Genomic DNA, 8,723 nt, shown 5'->3' with positions numbered 1-8,723 from the left:
TCTGGATGTGAGTTCCGGAAAAAAGCTCTCAAAAAAAAAAAGAAAAGGAGCGAACTTCGGCGTATTTTCATAATTAGGACCTGAACCAATATGAAAATATTGGATAAAAATGTATACACTGTGGTTACTATAGTATACTATTAATGTAAATGAAAAAAAAAAAATTTTTTCTCTAACACAACATGAGTTTTTAAGTACTTTGTAAGTGGGCGTGGTTTAGATTTTCAAATATTCATATTTTCCCTTGCTTTAAGCATGACGTCATAATGCCGTACTCCCGTACTGGCCGTCGCGCGTCGGCATACCTACTAAAATATTATTATTTTTATAGCGTTATCGCCACTTCTTACTTAGCAGGCAGGTGCAACTCTCCGTGGGTAATTGGTACCACTTTATAGTTCATTGTACAACCACCAGGAGCAGGTACAACTCCCAGCCTCCGCCGCCGACCACGTTCGTCGTTCACTTCTGCTTTTAACCTAAAACACTAAACTACAGTAAACAATCTTTGACTTTTCATTTTTGCTGTGTTGTGTGCCGTGCAGTTTACAATTTTTTTTATTTAACTTGTACTATAGTTTGCTTCAATTAAGTTTATAATTTATATTATGTCATCCAAGAACGCGTCGAAGTGTGTCGTGGCGGGATGTAATTCAAAGGGTATGTACTATTGTAATTTTTGTGCAGCTAACACCTAAAACAAATCCGGTCTTTAGAGTCCCTAATAACTAATATCTATTGTAGAAGTAACCAAATATTTTGTAAATATTCAAATGCGCAAATAGGTGTTGTCTGTCATCGTTTTCCTAATCCGAAAACCAACATGACAAGACTGCTTAATTGGATGCAAATTGTTGGACTGGAAAAACAAAATAGTCTTGATGTGTATGCCAAAAAAGTGATTTGTGCTGTACACTTTACTGCTGATTGTTTAAGTCCCGGGACCAAAAGACTTAATGCCAACGCATATCCTTTTCTTAACTTGCCTCAAAACGATGTTACTGAGCATACACCAGTTGTTGATAATGGTAAGGACAATTTTATATCTTCATTTATCTAATATTTAAGGTATATTATTAAATTTTTTGTTCTTTTAGCAGTTCATCTTAATGATAGTACTCCTGCTATGTGTACTCAAAATAATCTTGCTGATTCTTTAGTGATCCGTCCCAGTTCACCTACAGTGTTGAACGATTCTATGATGTCTGGTATTAATGTTTTGGATACATCTTCAGTTGAACCAGATCAGATAGGTTAGAAGTTTATTTATAATTAAAATTTTTGTATATTTAGTAAATTTACATTTTGTATTACATTTGTTGCTTTTAAATATGCATATAGCATGGTACTAGCATGATTATTTAGTTAGTTAGTTATTTATTGCATGATTATTTTGGCAGTAAGAGGACGCCACACCGAAAGTGAAACGTATACAACGGCCGATAGAAGGCGCTTTTGGGTGTTTTCGCGATCCGCAAGCGCGCGGCGTTTAAGCCACGCCTACTACTCGTAGTCGGCAGCTGGCTGCTGGCAGCATAGATATTAAAGAATGGATAGGCCATCGCTATATTAATCGTATAGAGGGAAGTGTGCCGGAATGGGGAAGAGAGAAAGACAGATTTTATTAATGCCTCTCACTCTAGCAGAGGTCTTATCATAAATTATATTTTGTGATTATTATCATTGATGGATGTATAGATAATTAATAGATATTGGAATTTATAAATTATTAAAATATTATTATTATAAAATGTAATATGTTTATTGTATAATAATATAAATAATTTTTAAATAATTAATCCTAATTCTGTTAAGACCTCTATAACCTCGAAATTATTTCTAATTCATGCCCGTATGATAAGCACAAATGGCCTATCCATTCTTTAATATCTATGGCTGGCAGACGACCGAACTCATTCGGGAGCGACGTTTCTTATGGTCTGATCTTTCGTATGTGGCGGGTTGCGTATAATATATAAATATATTATATATTATATAAAATTCATACACGTAAATTACGACGTATTTTTAGTATCAATATACCATAGCGCATAGTATGCGCTATTTATATTTATGGCATTAATAAATACTTACTTCATAATAAATATAATATATAATAATTAAATAATATTTTAGGTATAATATTTAATATTTTAATACCTCAACTAAAATTACCATTATTACCTAAATATTAGTTATCTATTGCGTATAATTTTTATTGTATACGAACCATCTTCAAAAAAGGTTGAATTTAAATTTAAATCAATGTTCACATTATTAGAATTGTTATCAGCTGTACTCGAAATTTCATTTCTAAAAATTAATTATTTTTTAAAAATGTACATTTAATTGTAATTTTATTCTTTCATGGTAACAGTTTGCACCACTCAAAAACGTTTATTTAATACAATAATAATTGTTACGAATAAACTTACGAGTTTTCAATATCTTCTACCATAAATTGTGCTGCCGTAGATGGCAAATTGTTCTTTTTCTCGTTAAAACTGTTTATAAACATAAATTTATTAAAATGTTTATAAACATTGGAAGTATTTTATTAAGCTTACGAATCATTATTTTGAGTTGAACATTCTTTATTTTTCATTTTCTCAATGCGGTCTTTCATTATTGTTTTGATAGACCTTTTTTTTGAAACGCGTGATTTAATTTTTTTAATTTTATCATTCGGCAAGTCCAGTGGTAATACATCATTCGTATAATTCACCAGTGAAGTGTCATATTTATTATTTTTTATTAGTTTGAATACACTTTTTAACATATTTTTAGATGAAAAATATTTAGCTATTACCATGGGATTTTTCTCATTAGGTAACAGAGTAGTACCTGTCGCTTCCCACTCAATTCTATCTGTAATTTTTTTCGATTCATCATATTCAATATATATGTACCACTTACCTGGTTGTGGCTCAAGTTGTGTACATTCAATGCTTTCAGTTAAAAATGGTTTTTTAAGTATTTGTATTGCTTCTTTCAAGTTGATACGAAAACGATTCGGTAAAAAATAAATTTTAACATTCTTTGAATTTTTTGATTCATTTTGATATTTAAACATATTCAGTATAAAAACAAAATAATGTTTGAGCTATGATGATATTGTAAACGTTATAATTTAATAACTAATAGTACAAGAACTATTTTCTTTCAGACACAATGTTCATGAATAAATATCGGCTGGCTATGAATTATTTCAACAAATAGATTATTATATTGAACTATTGACGAATTTCAAATTTAATCTTCGATTATAATACACAACATAATATCAATATATCATGACTAAGATTTTAATTTTCCTTTACATTGTTATAGACAATTATAGACCATGCACCATGCATATTTATAAATCATTATACATCATTAAAATTGTACATAATATAATTAGTTGTTATAATTATAATTGCTTATAATAATACTAAATTAACTGTATAATAATAATATTAAATAAATAAATAATATTATTAAAAAATATCTCCATTAATTAATAAAATTAAAGTAACATTATTGTTATCTACTAGGCAATAAATTCCAGCATTTAAGTCATTCCATCAATTGAATATAGGTATTTTGTCACAAGATTACAAGTGGTTCAGTCAGCTATTTGACATTGTCGTATATTATTAAAATTTATAGTTTAATTCAAGAATCAATACAGAAGCTAAGAAAACTGATATTTGAAGAAAGGTAAGAAATATTTATTTACATATTTTGTTTTTATGGTTATGGAGCTAGGTAGTCAGTCTTGTAAAGTACTTCATGTAAAAGTATTCAAATATTATTTAAGTGCTTACTCAAATAATTATTTTCAATTACTTATTCGTCTAAGTTTATATAATATTTTTTCTATTTTAGTTTAAATTTTAATCGCGGGTAAAATAATTTTTTGTGGTTTTTTATTTTTTTTACTCTGAATATATTCAACCGTAAATTCTAATAGGGACTTCGACAAAAAAATAAGATGTGATATTTTTATAGTTACAACAAACAAATGATACAGTGCAATATGGTTTATAATGAACTTAAAATATTTAAATCGGTGCTGTTGATTTATAAGGTAAAAAAATATATTTAGAAAAAAATGAAAGTAGGTATTTGAAAGTATCCACAAATACTTTTTTAAAGTTTTTAAATTCGTCCTCAATAATTTTTTACTGAGTATTCAAATACGTGTTTTAAATACTTTTAAAATAAGTATCTGTATCTGTATTTGAATACATTTAAAAAGAATCTTTTAGAAGACTGGAGCAGGTTCTGCACTGTGAATCTTATGTAATCGTGATGTACCTGTATATAACTATAACTTTTGATTTTATTAATTATACATCTTAAATATTCAATTAGATAAGCTGCGTTGTAACATAAGTCAAAACAAAAAAAAAATAAACAAAAATGGATTTTTGGACAAGGATATGATATAATTATACCATACTGCTGCAGATACTTCTCATCTGTCCACATTCTACTTGGGAAACTTCATTTTAAAATGCAGATGACGAATTTTACAAACTGAAGTCAACCAATGACAGCCCGGGATTACAATATGAGATTGTAGGTAAAGCTAAATTATGTAAAAGTAGTTGGACTATTAATACGTATTTAGATTTAAGATATTTAGATAATAGTTTAGATATTAATAAATCAATGTTAAAATCAATTAAAACGTATGATAAAATTAGTAATATAACTTTCATATCTGTACTTCGATTAAAAAAACAAATACTTGAGTTAGGAAAGGAAATTATAGTACTTAGGCAATTAGCTGAACACGATAAAAGAGTTAAAAGGTCTTTCGAATCCGGAGGTTCGGCACTACAATGGATGTTTGGTGTTGCCGATGCCGACGACGTTCGAAGATATGATAGCACCATAAATAATGGAGAAAGATCAAAATAAAATGTTAAGAATTGTTCACGATCAAGTATCGATTTTGAGAAGTACAATTAGTAACTTAAATGACACAATACATCATTCAATGAAAATAAAATTTTATTTGATTTCAATATGAAAAAGGTAGAAACAAATTTAAATAAGTTTAGTAATGAACTATCTGACGCAAAAAAAGAAATGTTTGATATTGAATTAGTATATTTGATTGAAAATAATATGTTTGAGTTAGAAATGTTTATAACTAGAATACAGAGAATGATATTCAATGCAAACATTAATAAAGTAGATGCTTTTTTAATGACGCCTAATCAAATTTTATCGGAAATAAAAAGTATTGAAAATATTCTTCCCGATGATTTAAAAATGCCAGTAAAATTCGATTTAGAAAATATTCATCAAATATTCAAAATAATGAGTGTCGAACTACATTTTATAAATGATAAATTAATATTTTCAATGAAAATTCCATTATGTATTATCGATAATTTCAACTTATATCATATTTTACCTATTTACGTCCCAATTAATGAATACGGTCAATTTTTACACATGACTGAAAGCCCGATGTACCTATTTATTAGCGGACGAAATGGTTACAAAATATTTTCAATGGCCGAATATCAAAAACTGTATAGTAGTTGCTAATATATTTGTATGCACTTTTAATGAAATGATACACAACGGTGAGACGGATCCCATCTGTGTAACAGAACTACTAAAGAACTCAGTAAGTAGACCATCACTATGTGAAACTTTTATTACAGAATTCAAAAAAGAAATGTGGTATCCATCATTTTTTAAAAATAATTGGTACTTTGTGTGTGAAAAACCAACGACCATCACAATAATTTGTAACAAGCAAACTAAAAACTTTAAAATTCAAATTCAAAATTCTGGTTGTTTTGCTTTTACTGCGAAAGGCGTTCTTAGAACAGAACAATCTTTAGAAAAATCACTTCCAGTCACTATACCAATTGAATTATCCCTTTTAAATGATTCTTGTAGTAATATCTATGTACACCAATCATACCCAAAACCAATTCACCTAAATGAAATAAAGAATCTCAAATTTAATAAAGATTCTTTCAACCGAATAAACTTACAACTAGACCAACAACACAAATTAATTAACTCTGTTATTATGGATAAAACATATGACTTCGTTTATGCAAATAAATACTTAATATTAATTGTATTTATATTAATAATATATTGTATTTTTAAGTATTTTAAAAATGTAAGAAGGAAATCATCCGTGGAAAATGATATAGAACTCGGTTATCGTCCCTGTGCTTCACAAGTATAATGCATTACTGTATTCGTTATATTATTTATTACCAATTTTATTAAAATTTGATAGGTTTTTTTTTTTTTGTTACAATTCATTTAACTTTCTGATAATTTTATACATTATTAAGTAAAATAAATAAGTTTTATAATATTCATAAGTAATAAATATGTTTAAAAATTAATTTTAATTTTTGTAACGATATAATATAATATAATCTTCTGGTTCTAATAATTATTAATTATTATTTACATTATAAAGTAAAAAACAAAACAGCTGTATAATAATAATAATATAATTAATATGTATAAACTAATTTTAATTTATTGTTGTAACCAGGGGCGTCATTTGGGGGGGGGGGGTGCAGGGTGTACATTTGCACCAACATTTTTTATAAACGCCTTCTTTGGCCTGCCAACAATAAATATAAGCGCCGATATACCTAAGTGTTATATGTTAATATATTATATATATTTTATATTTTTTCAGTATTTAAAAAAAAATATATATTATAGATACTAATGTGTTTTATTTCCAAAAATAATCGATGTGGTAGTGTGGTTATATCATAGACATAATATAATATAATCACAGATATATACTATTAACACTATAACTATACTGTTAATAGTATATTATATCTGTGAATATAATATAATTATGTCTATGGGTTATATATATTTTTTATTCTCTACCATGATATTATTACCATAGGATATATAAATATCTGTGGGTATAATATTATGCTGGTATAGATTTCTTATCACGCTCCTGTATCTCCCTACTCGTTATAATAAGAAAACAACATAATTTATAATTCCCATCAAAAGGGAAAAAATTGTCTAAAAATAGCAACTATAAAATATTATTTGTTTACATTTTTAACCTTGTCACTTACCTCCTACCACCAATTTCAGTATGTCGAGAGTACGCTGAGTACGATTGTTCTAGTTGTGATCAAGAAAGAAATGAAATACTTAATAATATGTATATAATAATAATAATATTTGCTTAATTTTTAATATTATACAAGCCGACAACCGCTAAGTGCCAGTAATTTAGTCCGTTAACCGTTTAGTGGTTTCAGTTTTTATAAACATATTAAAGTTATATTTTTGTTTTTATAAATATTTATTCAATTGATAAATAATTATTAATTATTAAGTTTTTTTTTTAATTTTACGAGTGTATTAAGTATTTTCTATTATGAACGAAAAAAAAAGAAAAGGAGGTGCAGCTCGATTAAGAGAAAAAAATAAAAAGCTTTTATTAACAGCTGGTTCAAACTGTCATAGTTTATTAAGTATGTTTTCTACAATATCTGAAAAGCAAAAACCAGATAATTTCGTAAGTATGACTAAAATGTGATAGCGACGTTATTTTCAGAAAGGAGATTAGTCAGGATTTAGTAACAAAGTATAATAATATATTCGAACTGATTCAATTTATTAAGAACTTCACAAACGGTTGCACGGAGGTACGCGGCGACGAAGACGGTGTCGCCGGACCTTTGCAAAAACGAGACTGTGTATGACGGGCCGCCCGCGCGGTCCGTGCCGTACTGTGGGCACGAGGCGCAGTGTGACCAATCCAGGGCACACAGTGCCTCGGCCCTTACAATAACATAGTGATAAAAAATAATAATAATAACTACTGGTGCTAACATTCGGCCTTTCCTGCCTGCCTGTGGGATCGCCCTCGATCCAAGCACCGAAATAACAACAGTTTTACGACAGTGTAACAAAATAACTTTAACATAGCAATTCTACAAAAAAATAATTTATATATATATATGTATAAAAAAAAACGAACATTTTAAATAATTATACAACAGACTTAAAAACAACCTTTATCTTTAACAACCTCCCTCAAGATAAACCTATAACTCATCCAGCTGATAGTCCTCGAAACGAACAGGACGCCTCCTGACGCGACTGGGCCGGGTGATCCCCTCGACCTCCTGTCGGACATTGTCTGGTGGGTCCTCTTCAACCTCGACCTCGTGTCGGACATTGTCTGGTGGGTCATCTTCAATCTCGACCTCGTGTCGGACATTGGGGGGTCCTCTTCAACCTCGACCTCGTGTCGGACATTGTCTGGTGGGTCCTCTTCAACCTCGACCTCGTGTCGGACATTGTCTGGTGGGTCCTCTTCAATCTCGCGAAGAATTTTCCAGGACTTTAGTTGTGCCACGTGGGCCGTCGTCGCATACACCACCACGCTCGCGACCGGTGGCCAGTTCCGCCACTCTGTACGTGTCACCCGGCAACACTTCCACACTTCCACGACCTGCAAGGGTCGTTCCCGATATTTTGCTTGCAGCTTGGAGTTTTGGTCGGGCCCGGGGTTGTCGCAACATCACCACGACCTCCCTACGTCATATTTCACCCCTTGATGGTGACGCTTATCGTAAGAGGCCTTCATACGCGACTGACTTTGTGCGATCTTGGATCGTGCACTATCTTGGAGCTCATGTGGGGTCCGTCCAATCATCGCGCGTGCGGCTATGATCGAACATGACGCCACCGTG

At 30.2% G+C, this 8,723-nt stretch overlaps 1 pseudogene; it reads left to right on the top strand.

Annotated features, from left to right (window-relative positions):
• The first annotated feature begins 823 nt into the window (after positions 1-823).
• LOC126554087 (uncharacterized) lies at positions 824-6,211 on the top strand (annotated as a pseudogene).
• Positions 6,212-8,723: the final 2,512 nt, after the last annotated feature.

This window comes from Aphis gossypii, unplaced genomic scaffold, assembly GCF_020184175.1.
Source record: "Aphis gossypii isolate Hap1 unplaced genomic scaffold, ASM2018417v2 Contig00429_ERROPOS248183, whole genome shotgun sequence".
NCBI lineage: Eukaryota > Metazoa > Arthropoda > Insecta > Hemiptera > Aphididae > Aphis > Aphis gossypii.
The sequence above is the reverse complement of the archived record's forward strand: the minus strand, read 5'-3'. Positions and strand labels throughout refer to the sequence as shown.